The sequence below is a fragment of the Mya arenaria genome, chromosome 17 (assembly GCF_026914265.1).
Source record: "Mya arenaria isolate MELC-2E11 chromosome 17, ASM2691426v1".
In the NCBI taxonomy this organism is placed as follows: domain Eukaryota; kingdom Metazoa; phylum Mollusca; class Bivalvia; order Myida; family Myidae; genus Mya; species Mya arenaria.
In genome coordinates, this window is record NC_069138.1 from 10,480,700 (window position 1) to 10,495,572 (window position 14,873).

General features: G+C 35.1%; 1 long non-coding RNA gene across 1 annotated transcript; it reads left to right on the top strand.

Annotated features, from left to right (window-relative positions):
* Positions 1-1,789: 1,789 nt before the first annotated feature.
* Positions 1,790-4,118, top strand: LOC128224308 (uncharacterized). The gene is made up of 4 exons (XR_008259463.1): positions 1,790-2,326; positions 2,637-2,747; positions 3,649-3,733; positions 3,835-4,118. It is a non-coding gene; the product is annotated as an uncharacterized LOC128224308 (long non-coding RNA).
* Positions 4,119-14,873: the final 10,755 nt, after the last annotated feature.

The window sequence follows — 14,873 nt, forward strand, 5'->3', positions numbered from 1 at the left end:
GCGAAAAAAAACACGAAAATTGTCGAAAACTGACATAAACTTGGTATAGATGAGTACAATGCATTGAAACTGAAGTACCACATAATTTACAATTAGTTTATTTTTCGCAGTTTTTTCGTATTTTTCTAATTAAAAAGATAACTAGGTATGTCTACCTGAATTACGGACATTACGGACCACATTTAGAGACATTACGGACCAGATTTAGGGATATTACGGACCAGATTTAGGGACATTATGGACCAGATTTAGGGACATTACGGACCATCTTCAGAAACTTACGGACCATGATTTATAATGTTATTAACATTTTTTTTATTTATTCACTCCTTTTTTGGTCTTTAATTTGTTAATAAATACTTCTATATGAGTGCTCAGTATGATGACACATGACAATTATCTTCCATATAACTGTGAAAAATCCCGTGAAATTCGAATAGACCAATGGTTCAATATATATTATTGTGAAATTCCAATAGGTGTTAAAGACCAATGTATTTTTAATAAATTAATAAGTAATATAATAATGTGAATAATAATGAACGAAATTTGTTTTTACCTTATAATGTACCATATTTTGGTATGGTTTTTTACAAGTATGATATCAAAGAGTAAAGCATTTTATTAAATAATTGTCCTGAGATTCGTTACAGAAAAAAACACAACTTTTTGGGGTGCCAATCTGGTGTACAGTCGCTTTAAGTTATTTATAATAACATTTTGACTGATACTCAAATACCCGCATATTCATTTAAACATTAAATGATGGATATTTCCTGCAAAACATGTTATTTGTAGAGTGGAAGCTTAATTTTCAAAATGAACAAGGCTCAGATAGTTTTGGTACTGGAAGCCGCATTCTGCACTGCAGCTCATTGGTGACGTCAGCCGCACGTGAAGTATAGCGCGTGCAGCGGAAATGTGTGACAAATTATATAATTTTGTTGCAAAATTGAATTTTCGAACGGTATTGCTAAAGTGTCTTAATAATAAACACCCTAGTTCTGTTTTCCGTAACACCATTGCTCAAATACATTTCAAATCAAAAGATTAATTAGAGTTTTAAACAGATCCACCAGTTGAATGAAAATTTTCGAAACCGAACAGCAACAACAACAGGCTTTGAGTTTGATGTGCTCTTTATGTTGATGATTTATGAGCATGTTACTTTTTTTAATTCTGATCGTATTTTTATGCCATTATTATCTTGTACCTGGTTTATTGCTTCATGATGTTTGGGTTCAGGCCATTGTTCGAGCGTTCAGGGATACTTTTTTATTATTTTGACATTTCTTACTAAACAATATCCCTGTAATGAGTCTGGGATAATCATGAAATTGTCCAAAGACACCTTTATAGCCATTTTGGTGGACTAGCTGTTGTCCTAGTCCATATATACAGACTGTATTTTGATGATTTTGGTGTTGGCGATGCATATAGTACAATTGTTAAAATGACCAGCCAATTCAAGGTAAAATCCTCGCCCTGTGGAGATAAACTGCTGGTAAAAATCCTGCCATTGTGCATTAATGTGGCTAGTCCCTGTCCATAATAACAGATTAATATCAGGAAACTTTTTTGTATCGTCCGCTCAAATTGAACAAAGTGATTCTATGCACCACTTTTTTTTCAAAGTCCATTGACATATGGCATTGAAACTTTGTACACTTGTTCACGATCATTCCCCCAACCTGTAAATAGGAGGAGGTAACTCTATCAAGCATTTTTACAAATTTATGCCCCTTTTTCATACATGCCATATTTTCTGGAGACCATTCAGTAGCGTCAACCGCGCATGTGCAAAGCCAATTATTGCGCAATCGGTGTTTTCGCTAAAACCTGACCCGGAAATTTAGCATATTTTATACGCGTCAATGCGAAGAAAAGAAAGGTTAACCAAATGAAATATTAGCATAAATGGGTGGGATTAAGTCCAAATATGGCGTATATGACCTACATATTATATAAATGCTGATTTTTAGTAGGGAGAATAAGGTTTGAAAACTAAACAAATCGCGATTTTGTTGAAAACGGCCATATACGCGGATCTTTCTGTGGTTTTAATGAAGTTTGATCATCATTCTAAATAAAATGGGTAACATTTACACCGTATTTAACCGTAATATATGTGAATTTAGGTTATTTTCAATATTGGTGCGCGACCGCGAGGGGAGTTAAGAATGGATAAAATTACCTCCCCTGCCAATCGAGCACTTACTAATGTGGACGTTTCCGGAACGATTGCAAACAAAAATTAATGCGTATTACTTCGTAATTGCAACAGCGATTTGTATCTGGTAGATGACAATATTGCCGTTTGGTGCAGGTTGGTTATATTGAGTTATTGCATGTATGCATTTATTGAATCTTATTAATTTTGTTTGTCTGATAAATTGATGCATTTTTGTGATATCCTTTTCGTACTCAAAATCGTCGTACTTTTCATGCATTTTTTTTGCAATCGATGTTAAATATATAATCTAAAAAAAGCAAAACTAATTTAAGGCAAGGCTTTCTTCTCATTTATCATGCACAAATATTGGTTCCAGTGTCAAACCTGAAAGTAATGTGTATAACTGAGTTAACAAATGGTTTTGTTTAAAAAATAAGAGCATTTGTATTCAATTCATTTTCAGAAGAAACTCACTGACTCCGTGACAGAGTGTGTCCGCCTCGGGCTGGTTCAACTTTGATGGCAAAGAATATAAAGGATTTGTTATATCAGTGGTTCCCAGCTTTGGAGAATGGTATAATGTTAAATATGACAATGATGATGCTATTTATGCATATAACTTATGTCAGGATTACAAACAAGGTGATTTGCAGCTTGTGGTAGAATAGTTGTGCTATTTATAAAAGATCAGCTTAAGCAGTATTTAAAGTTCAATGAAGATTATTTGAGCTTTTCAGATATTGACATAGAAACTGGTGTTGGCATAATCCACATTATTTACATGTAAGACACATTTAACAGTGCACATGTTCCAGTTGAAATCCTCTGTGTCTGAGGGAGAGTGTTAACTTTCCATTAACATTTATTATTTTCAGGTGCCAGTTTAACACTCTCATCTCATCCCTCATCAATCATGTTTCATTGTTAAGTTAATACTATTAAAAGGCACTCATGTTTCATTGTTACGTTAATACTAAAAGCATTCATGTTTCATTGTTAAGTTAATACTAAAAGCATGTAGCATGTTGTTAAGTTTAGATGCTTTATAATGTTAACAAATGTTGCTTGCCTAGAACAGTAGATTAGTTTCCGAGTTTTAGTTAAGAAAAGTTAATTATTTTTTAATAAAACATAAGGCAGTTTTTTACATACTAAATGACAAATATCACATTCCATTCTTTGGTTCTAAAGCTAATAATGCTTGCTATTTCGGTTTATTTTCTGTAGATAATGTAAAATAATAACACATGCTAACAACTCTTCAGTTTATGTTCAGAATTATATTAACAGTTGGTTTATGGGGTAACTTCATAGCTTCTAACCTGACATTATATCATTCTTGCAGTGCATTATCATTTCATAATTGAGAAACTAACCTGTTTAATATGTATTTTTATAAAACTAATGTAAAATATAATGTGATGAACATTTTTTCCCATATAAATGTCTTATATGAATGTTTTGCCTATTTTCAGGTATTTCTGTCTTGGCGCGGCGCACTTCGATTCATCTTAGCAGCATACTAAGAAGTTGCCTGGTCCAATAAAAGATACGGGATAGGTCAGTTTAATATGTATTTATATAAAAGTAATGTAAAATATAATGTGATAAACATTTTTCCCCATATTAATGTCTTATATGTATGTTTTGCCTATTTTCAGGTATTTCTGTCTTGGCGCGGCGCACTTCGATTCATCTTAGCAGCATACTAAGAAGTTGCTTGGTCCAATACAAGATACAGGATAGGTCAGTGATGGTTATAGAAGCAGTCAGGAGTGAATTGTGCACTGGAAAAACATTCTAGAGTGGAATAAAAAACTTGGGTCAGCTTTTTGTGAAAAGTGAAAAAAGTGACTTTCCGAATGTTGATTTTTTGCATAATCTGGAGTTGTTAAATTCTATGTGCTTTGACATAACATAATAAAAGTATACATTTTTGTTATAAGTATGGTTATATCTATCTGAAACAGTAAGGTTTAAGCTGGATTTGATCTTTTTTAAAAATCACTGATTGTTGCTACATTCAGGGGGATTTGTTCAAAAGTCTGAAAATTCAGGGGTATTTTTTAGCAGATTTAATTCAGCAAAATTTCATAGTATTTTAAGATGAAAGTACGAAAAAAACAAATTGCCATAATTTTGAAAGGCTCCCGAGGGGATTATGTCCAGAATTTAAGGGGATTTGGGTCACATACCAGGGGATTTTCATCATCGCCATGTAGCATTACGGGCATGACACACGTGCCAATTCACCTTGTTTACCCCTTTTCCAGCACTTTATCTATATTTTTATGAGACACAGCATAATAAAAGCACTCACTTGCAAAATAGAATACTTCACAGAAAAATATGGCTTACCTTCCTCTAAAATTGGATACAAAATCTGCTGCCTATGATCATAAATGATGACTTTAAGACTAATAGAGAGAATGGTATGAATTATCAATATTATTCATTTGAATCATTTCAATTCCCAAATAGTCAGATTTGTTTGCTTCTGATAAAAAGCAAATGCATAATTTATTGTTTTAAGTTCATAAACATATCTTCTTTTGGCATTCATCAAAAAATAAAAACATCACCACCATAATAAATAAATAAGTCATTTCATCCGAATTGTCTACTTTCAGTTTCTCTTCTGGAAGTTCTGTTATTTTCCGATATTTGCGATGAAGGTCAATGTCATGTATGTAAACATATTAGTGAGGCATAACAAAGAACAGCATTGTCTATTAGTTATTTTAATCCTTTTCTTTACTGAATAATTTACTGTCACCTTTAAATTATTAATCCTTTTGATGACAATGACACATGTTTTGAAGAACGCTTTAATTTGTTACATCCTCTTTGATTTGATAAAAATTATAGTGTTAACCAATGAAAATCGACCTTTTATCTGACCAGTCTAATTGACATTTCTTACGCGAATTCTGACAGTTTCAATCAAAACAATGCATGAAATGTGACCTGCTGATTTATTAAGTGTCACCCAATAGGTGTTGTTAAAACACACTATCAGTTGATAATCCAATTAAGCTTCAGGACAGGAAGGGCATTATAACTGTAAACAGGCATATATAATTAAACCCTGTGATAAATTTGCGTAATTTTAAACACACTTTTTTTTAATTCCGGGGGATTTTAATCCCCCTCCGGGAGACCGGGGGATGGGTCAAAATTCCGGGGGATTTTTTCCCCCTCCGGGGGATATGGCATGTATGCTTTTTCGACTTAGAATTTACGTAAAAGTTTGCGTACCACCTTAAATATTTTCAAAGTCCATTGACATCTGGCTTTGAAACTTCGCACGCTTGTTCACCATCATGCCCCCAGCCTGTACACAGGAGGAGGTCACTGTATCAAGCATTTTGGCAAATTGATGTCCCTTTTTCTACTTAGAAATTACCTTAAAGTTTGCATACCCCCTCAAATGTTTTCAAAGTCCATTGACATCTGGCTTTGAAACTTTGCACGCTTGTTCACCATCATCTCAGCACATCATGTTTTGCATTGAAATCTAATATAACAGTGATCAATGCATTTTTCGCCAAAACTTTTGAATCCATACACCGAAAAGCGGCGGAATAGTCGAGCGCGCTGTCTCTGTGACAGCTCTTGTTATTTATTTATCTGATACTATCCAATGACCATATAGCTAAGGCCAAAAAAAAATAATAGATGTGTGTCTGGTGGCATGGTAAAAAAAAGAGGGTCGGTAGGTAGGGATTTTTTTTTTTTTTTAAATCTTTTATCGGATCATAACTATCAGCGAGTAGTATCTTTTCAACTGCTATATAGGGTTAATGTTTGAATTATCAATTTTGTCATGTTTTGCCATATTGAAGCACAGATTTTATTTTGTTTGCAGTTCATGTATTTGTTGTATGTTGTGTTTATTTACTATTTTGATATTGAATATTATTAAATAAGAAATTACAGAAGATCCCTTAATTTTGGAAATTCTAATCTAGGGGAATACGGACACATCTGCCCCCTCCCCCACTGACTAGGTACATTATTTATTTTAATATTTATTTACATGGGGGTTACAGCAAACCAACACTATATGTAGGTATAAATATATGGCGTCATACAGGACTGAAAATTTTGGTTCTTCATCTCATTTATACATCCAGATAAAATATGAGGTGTAAAATCAAAACTTGCACACCTGCTGGAATCACAGGGATACTGCAAACCAATTGAATTAAGTACGCCCTTGGCTGATGTATAATAATATGTTCATATGAAAGGAGAGTGTCTAAAACATCCCACAAATTGCAAGTTGCATTGCTTCAGAATGCAGACTACTTTTCACGTTTCACTGAATCATCAAAGACTCGAGACACTTTTAGTTTTTTTTCTTATAAAACTTGTGCGTCGATTTTCCCTTTTTCTTGACCATGGATTTCTTCAAAAATATTTCGGATAGTAGCATTTGTTGGGACTTTTTTGATTTGTTTTGATCCTGGCTTGTGTTCGCAAGCCGCAAGCTCTATAGCGATCAAAAAAGATGAGATATTATTGTTATCATCCGTTAACGCCGCCATTTTGACGCTAAGCTAAAGTATCGGCGAATAGTTTGTGTCGTCGCCGTCTAACATTTACGAATTTTAATATCGTTGTCGTCTTAATTATCATTTGAACCCGAGAACATCGTCGGCGTGGGTCGAAGGGTCATAAAAAAATTACGGTCGGCGGTAAAAAAATTTGGTCGGTCGGGCCACCAGAAACACATCTATTTTTTTTTTGGCCTAAAGGTTCTTTAACTTTTGTGAAAATAAATTAAATAAAATCATATATAAGGCATAAAAAGATGGACTGGTGTTTGCTTTTCAGTGCATTCAAGTTATGAGTTCAAAAAAATATTTATTAAGGATCATATTTTAAAGGATTGCATATCTGTTTGTGAATCTAAAATGGAATTTAAGCTCGATAAATATTTAGTATAATTTTGGTGTGGTTTTTATAGATGAAACTTGTGGCATAACAAGGAAAAATTATGTTCAACGGATTAAGTTTTCCTGAATCCCCTTTATTGTGGCCAGAGTGGCCCTTGAATAAAACGGTTAAATTGTTAAAATTTGATTAACCCTTTAACGCATGTATACGAGATAGGCAGACATAGCTCATTAGCAGATGTATACGCATCTGGCTGACCGTATCCATTACTGGATGTAAACGCGTTGCCCGCATATTTCAATAGGGTCATTTCAATATTTCAATTTTGCATCTTTCTTTTTGTAAACAATTTCCCGGATGTTTATAAAATTAAAATTTAACCTTTTGTGTATGGATTTTCCCTTGAAAATATCGTCTGCTAAAATGAGAAAGTATTTATACTCCCAATCGCAGGTGTGATATATCCCATTGTGATGTAATAAGACCACGAGCAGAGTACTGTATGGAAAATCCCCAAAATTCATTGATGTGTAAATCATTAAATATATTACGTCAGTTTAGTTTACCATTAAAATCAATAGAGATTATATTTATTTAAAGGTAATATTTTGTTTATAAACAATAGAAACAATTAGTAGCTGAGAAAATGATGAGTAAATTTTCTCTGCAGCTGATAGATGTCCAGCATGGTTCCTGCCGTAAAATAGGTCAGGTAAACACATTTGTGCAAGTGTTTTGGATGATCTAGATCTTTTTATTCATACCGGAAAAACATTTATTGGCTTTCTTTTTGTAAACAATTTTATGAGGGGGTAATAAAGTTAAACAGACACCCTGGACTGGATCTCTCAGCTGGATGACACCGGATATTCCTGCCATATTTCTGTGTGTTATACACAAAAACATCAATTGTCGGCTTTTTAATCCAGATGGGTCTTTTTTATGTTAAGGGTAATAAAATTTAGATTGATCCCAGCATTTTACTACCCTTCGATTTAATGCAATTATGACATTTCAAAGAAATGTTACAATTCCATCTTGGAAATGCATTCACAAATGAAATAAAATAATATTTCACCATTGACACCATTTATTAGATAATTTAATTATCTATAAAAAAATGTATTCACATAAAAAAGATTTGGCCACAATTATTTTGAGTGATATTGATTTTAAGGTCATACTGCAGATTTATTTGATCATTTTCAAATCTCCTAAAAAGTATCTATACAGATAAGGACTGCTTATCAGTAAGTTGGCTATGTGCTAAAGGGTTAATATATTTCTTTTGTCATCTCCAAAACAATTTTTTTTTTTCAAACTGCTCTTATTCAATATTTTTCAAACTAGAATTTGGGCTTAAACAACATTCTTTCTCAGATTAGATTAATTACCAACAAGATCATGACTACATGTATATAATATAACTCCCTGAGTTATGCTTCTTGAAATGTCTAAATTTGACTTGTACTTAGCCGTTTTTTGGCTATCTAGCTAAAGCAAATTTTAGTTTTTACTTGTAAAATTTGTTGAAATATCAGTTGTAAAGGGCAATAACCAGCAAGATTGTTGCAATTGTTTATAGAGTTATGGCCCTTGAATGGACCAAATAAACCTTGTGAGGTCTTCTACTTGAGTTATCTTTGACTTAATTATCAATACCAAACTTCATAAACATTTACCAAACTTCATAACAATGTTTTTGTAGGCAAATGATCTCAAATATGTTAAGCCACACTGCCCTGACAATGTAGAGTTATGGCTCTTGAATGGCAAAACAAACATAGTATTCTCAAACCTCGCTCGCACTTAAAAAATATGTATGACAAATAAAGTGTGGCAAATCATTAGGAGTGTTCAAACTAATCTACCAAAAGCTGGAAACCTTTAGCATTTATGTTGATATTTGCTCAAATACCGTCTTTGAATGCTTTAAATGCCACAATTTTCATAGTTTTCAGTGCTTACATTCACTAAATTGCATTGTTGTTGCGTGATTTGTTCATTGACATTATCACAAGATGTTATCAATGGTATTGTTATGATGTCAAAATATCAACCACTTTTCCATTTTTCTTGACTTGACAAGCGTGGGTTGGTACCCAAATTTTTTTATTACTAATATATCTGTATTTTTTCTGCAATTTCAATATATCATAGAGTAAATAATGATAAAACAAGTGTTTTCAGATGCATTCCGGAAAAATAACTTTGGTTCAAAAAACATCAGTGAGTCCCTTTCAAAAAAATCAATTGTATCTGAAATCAGTGTGTGTATAACACGTGATGAATTATGTCATTAATGCTTAGTCGGAAGGCAATATTTTGCTACAAAGTAAGACTTTAAACAAAGATAACTTTACTATTTATTCACCATTTTAAATGGAAAAAAAGCGAAGTCTACGCCGCTTACATTGCCAGCCTTCGATCTTTTATTAGAGTTTGATTGAGAGTTTAATTTCTTAAAACACTTTGACAAACCTTTTCACAAAACCGCCGCCTGATGAAGCACTGATGGAAAACACTATTTTGGAAAAAGATTCGTTGAAGTGTTTGAGGAAACTAATCACCTAATCAAACTCTGGTAATAAAAAAAGGCGGATCTCTTTAAGCGGCATAGACTGCCCTTTGTTTTATTCAAAATGGTGACAAAATAAAAAGTTATAAGTTTAAGTCATCATCAGGGATATAACTTAACTTTTCCGGACCATTAGCCAGCTGGGCTTGTATCTTTTTTAATTAACGAGCCCAGCATCAAACCCACGAGCCCAACTTTTTGATTACACATTTTATTTACATCCAATTAAAATCACTTACCCATTGTTTATTAAAAGAGAATTACAGGCTCAAAGCATTACAAATAAGTTTTCATAGACAGCTTTGTTAAGGTTCTCAAAATCTTTGCTGCCTCACAATTTTCAAAACGCTTTTCTTCACCTTTTGGAATAGCAAGGGACCTTTAGTGTGTATCACTAGTTTCATGTTTTGATACTGTCGAGTTTATACAGTTCACAGTAATGACAAAAATATTTTGCAAAAATGGCAGACGTACTCAAAATGAACCAAACCATTATCGGTATTGGACGGCCATGGGCGGTAGTTTGCTCATTTAAGGGAGTATTTAAGCACTGGCCGTTTATTTTTTCATATTCTTCAAAATGCTTTTGTTTTTCGGCCTTGCAAGCTCCGTAACGCCATCAAGAAATTTCCTCATAAGTCTACATGGGTGCAGCCATATTGGATTTTTCTGATGTGTGATTGGTTATCGCAATTATCCTATTTCCCGGTGCCCGGTACCCTTTTGCAAGAGGTATTTCTCGGAGACCGGGAGCATATAATTCGTACCCCTACGAAAAAATCGGACTCGCCACTCAGACGAACTTATTTTGAATTTCAGTCGCCCAGATCGGAAATAGGTCGCCACTGGCAAGTGGGCGAGTGCTAAGCTATATCCCGGAACATGGCAGCAAAACGTTGCTTTTCGCTGTAGCATTTATATGACATAATTTATCACGTGGTATACACACACTGGACATGTTGGTCATACAGACAGTAATATTCACATTACAGATAGCATTTTAAAAAAGCATATATCTTTAGATACATGCATCATTTGATCATATATTTTTTTCTTCATAAACAGGACCACCTAATTTTGGCCCAAATTTGGGTTAAAATATTTAGTTTTGAAGGTTGAGAATATAAGCCCCAAGATAGTTTTTCGGTTACAGGACACATTTGGTCTTAATCAGGTTATTTACATTAATGATTCAAACAAATCTGTTTTTACTTGCAGTTTAACAAGCCTTTGACAAGAGAAAATTCATAAATGACTTAGTTGAACTTGATGATATCACTGAAGTCAGAATGGACGAGCCAGAACGGGAAACGATAGATGAAATGAGTACTAAAGATGAGAATGATGATAGATTTCTTTATGGTTCTGCTAAAGATGGAGCGACTGAAGAACAGCTATCCAGCAAGTCTGAAGAGACCAGTCTCTTATGTGAATATGGTCACACTGCAGACACTGAACATTTGACTGGTTTAGATATCAAGACTGCAGATGGCGATGGCACAGTGCAGAACTTACCAATGGATGAAGTTGATGTGGATGATTTGTCGGCAGGTCCAAATGTTGAGGTAAACGAGTTGGAAGAACATTGTTCCGAAGATAGAAGTAGTGACACACCTGCTATGATAAGTGACACAATAGCTGTGGAAAGTGGCACAATTGCTATGGAAAGTGTTGCAGAAAGTGGCTCTCATGGATTGGAATGTGACACACCTTCTAAGGAAACTGACATGACTGGTGTAGAAAGTGACACTGATGCAATGGAAAGTGACACAGTTGTTGCAGAAATTGGAAGTGACACACATGCTATGGAAAGTGACACAATTGTTGCAGAAATTGTAAGTGACACATGTGCTATGGAAAGTGACACAATTGTTGTTGAAAGTGGCTCTCTTGGCTTGGAATGTGACACACCTTCTAATGATACTGACATGACTGTTATAGGAAGGGACACTGATGCAATGGAAAGTGCCAGGCCTTCTATGAAAAATGATGGCGTACATGCATTGGAAAGTGACTTACCTCCTATTGAAAGTGACACAATTGTTGTGGATAGTGGAAGTGACTTACCTGCTATTGAAAGTGACACAATTGTTGCAGATAGTGAAAGTGACACACGTGCTATGGAAAGTGGAACAATTGTTGCGGATAGTGAAAGTGACACTCGTGCTATGGAAAGTGAAACAATTGTTGCGGATAGTGAAAGTGACACTCGTGCTATGGAAAGTGAAACAGTTGTTGCGGATAGTGAAAGTGACACACGTGCTATGGAAAGTGGAACTGTTGTTGGGGATAGTGAAAGTGACACTTGTGCTATGGAAAGTGAAACAATTGTTGCGGATAGTGAAAGTGACACACATGCTATGGAAAGTGAAACAATTGTTGCGGATAGTGAAAGTGACACACGTGCTATGGAAAGTGAAACAATTGTTGCAGATAGTGTAAGTGACACTCATGCTATGGAAAATGAAACAATTGTTGCAGATGGTGAAAGTGACACACGTGCTATGAAAAGTGAAACAATTGTTGCTGAAAGTGGCTCTCATGGATTGGAACCTGACATTTCTTCTAAGGCAAGTTACACGACTGGTGTAGAAAGTGACGCCCATGCATTGAAAAGTGACATAACGGTTGTAGAAAATGACACAAATGCATTGGAAAGTGGTCCACCTGCCAAATCAATGGATAATTTAACAAGCAGCAATACTGCTAAAATAAAGGGTGTAAAGGACCCGAAAGTCACATGTCAATATTGTGGGGATGTTTTTCTGAAATGGTACATAAATGTTCACAGTCAACATTGTGAAAATGCGAAGAGAGTGAGAGTGGTGAAAGATGGGAAGGCAAAGAGTAGGGCTAAAATTGGGCCTTTGGTTATAAAAAAGTGTGGTAAAGTGTGGAAACATAAAAATGTCGGCCATGATGAACGCATGAATCATCCAAAGGCATCTAAGAAGATTGAATCGGACAAGTCTCTATACAGTGTTTCTTCTATTTCAATTTCAGAGAAATCAGAGACAGGTCATGGTGAAAGCAGTACTGATCAAGTTGTTAACTCTGAAGTGAAGAACATTGTTATTTGCCCTGTGAAATCCTTTACAATGCCTAAACTGAGTAAAAGAAAGAGCAAGCCACCTTCTGGAAGAGTTAGGAAAGATTCTGGCAAATTTCCTGGAAAAATACTGGATAATTCCAGTAAAATTAAAAGGATGAGTAAGGGTACACACAAAACAGTTTCTTGTGATGTCTCGAGCCAAGTAGAGCCCAGCCAGGCTTTGGAAACATTAGCTGTAAAAAAATCGAAACCGGTTAAGCTTGGTCAGTCAAATAACAGATATGGGGACATCATACATGATCATGAAAACAATGTTGACTTGGAACTCAGCCCAGCATTGATAGAACCACCAGTGAGAACTCTGGTACCTGTGCTCTCGCCGTTGATTGTTTCTGGGGAGGCTGAAGTAAAGTCACGAAGGGCATTTCATCCTCGTAAAAGACCATGCATCGTCACAAAAGCTAGAAATAGGTTTCCGTGTCTGTATTGTGATAACAGTTACATGAAACCCTACTGGTTCCACCATATAGCTGCACACAGACAAACCACCTTAGCTAAGAAAGGTATAAAAATAATGTTTTTATGACATTAATGGTTTATGTGACTGCTGTAAAAAATTGCCCCATGGACTTTGCATGCCTTTTTCTATAGTGCCCACGGGTCTGACTAACGGACCCATTACCATAACCAAACATATCATTCTTGACTCAATCTGGAGAAAAAAATACCAATTAAAAGTAAAATATATAAAAAATATATTTACTGGTATAATTTAAAAACAATATTTTTATAATGGAAGTCTTTTTTTTACCTGTATTGGTTCATTCAACATTCTAATGAATTGTGTGGGGATTTTTAAATTCAGAAATCATTGTTTTTCAACACATTGATTTATTAATATTGCAAAATGAATAGTAGCTGCAGGTAAAACCTTTGTTGAGATCAAAATCATGTTTAGATATATATATTTATGTGAGACCTCATTAATTCTGAAAGCTTCCAAAAGCCCTAATTGCGGGCACTGTCTGAGGATTTTGGTCAGAGTATATTAAACTTGTTTAATTCATTCATGTTTACAGTTATGTTTTGTACTTTTGAATTTGCCACAGGGAAAAGTTCCAAGGAAGTTCAAACTGTAGCCTGTAGACCCCATGATGTTAATGAGCCAAGAGAATTTGAGATAGACCAGCTGAAAGAAACTGAGACTGCTGATAGTATATTGGGAAGTGTTAGTCAGCTAGGACAAACTGAGACTTTTAAACCCTCCAAAACTGAGACTTTCAAGCCCAGAAAAACTGAGACTTTCAAGCCCAGAAAAACTGAGACTTTCAAGCCCAGAAAAACAGAGGCTTTCAAGCCTAGAAAAACTGGGACTTTTAAGCCCAGTAAAACTGAAACTTTCAAGTCCAGAAAAACTGAGACTTACAAGCCCGCTCAAACTGACACTCACAATCCCTCACAAACTGAGACTTGTAAGCCCTCACAAACTCAGATTTACAATTCCAGACAAACTGAGACTTTCAAGCCAAGAAAAACTGAGACTTTCAAGCCTGCTCAAAACGAGACTTACAAACAGAAGAAAACTGAGACTTTCAAGCCCAGAAAAACAGGGACTTACAAGTCCAGAAAAACTGAGACCTTCAAGCCGACACTAACTGGGATTAACAAGCCTTCAGAAACTGAGACTTACAAGCCTTCAGAAACTGAGACTTACAAGCCTGCACAAATAGAGACTTACAAGTCTGGACAAAGAGATACTTACAAGCCTGCACAGACTGAGACTTGCAAGCCTGCACAAACTGAGACTTATCAGCCTGCACAAACTGAGACTTATCAGCCTGCACAAACTGAGACTTATCAGCCTGCACAAACTGAGACTTGCAAGCCTGCACAAGCTGAGACTTACAAGTTGGGGATGTTTTCTGGAGCTGTCAATATTGAAGGCCCTGCATCCAAGCTGTTCTTAAAGAAAACAGGCTTGAGAAAGTGCAGAAGGAAGAGGAAATTGAGGTTTGTAGTAAAGAAGGCACGCAGACCGAGCCAGAAAATGAAGCAGTCAGTCGAACATCTGGTGATGGATAAGGATTTAGGTCAAAAGTGTTTGAGTGTCAGTAGCTTTGTTGAGACAGCAAATCATTTGGAAAATGACACAGTTTCAACATTGACTC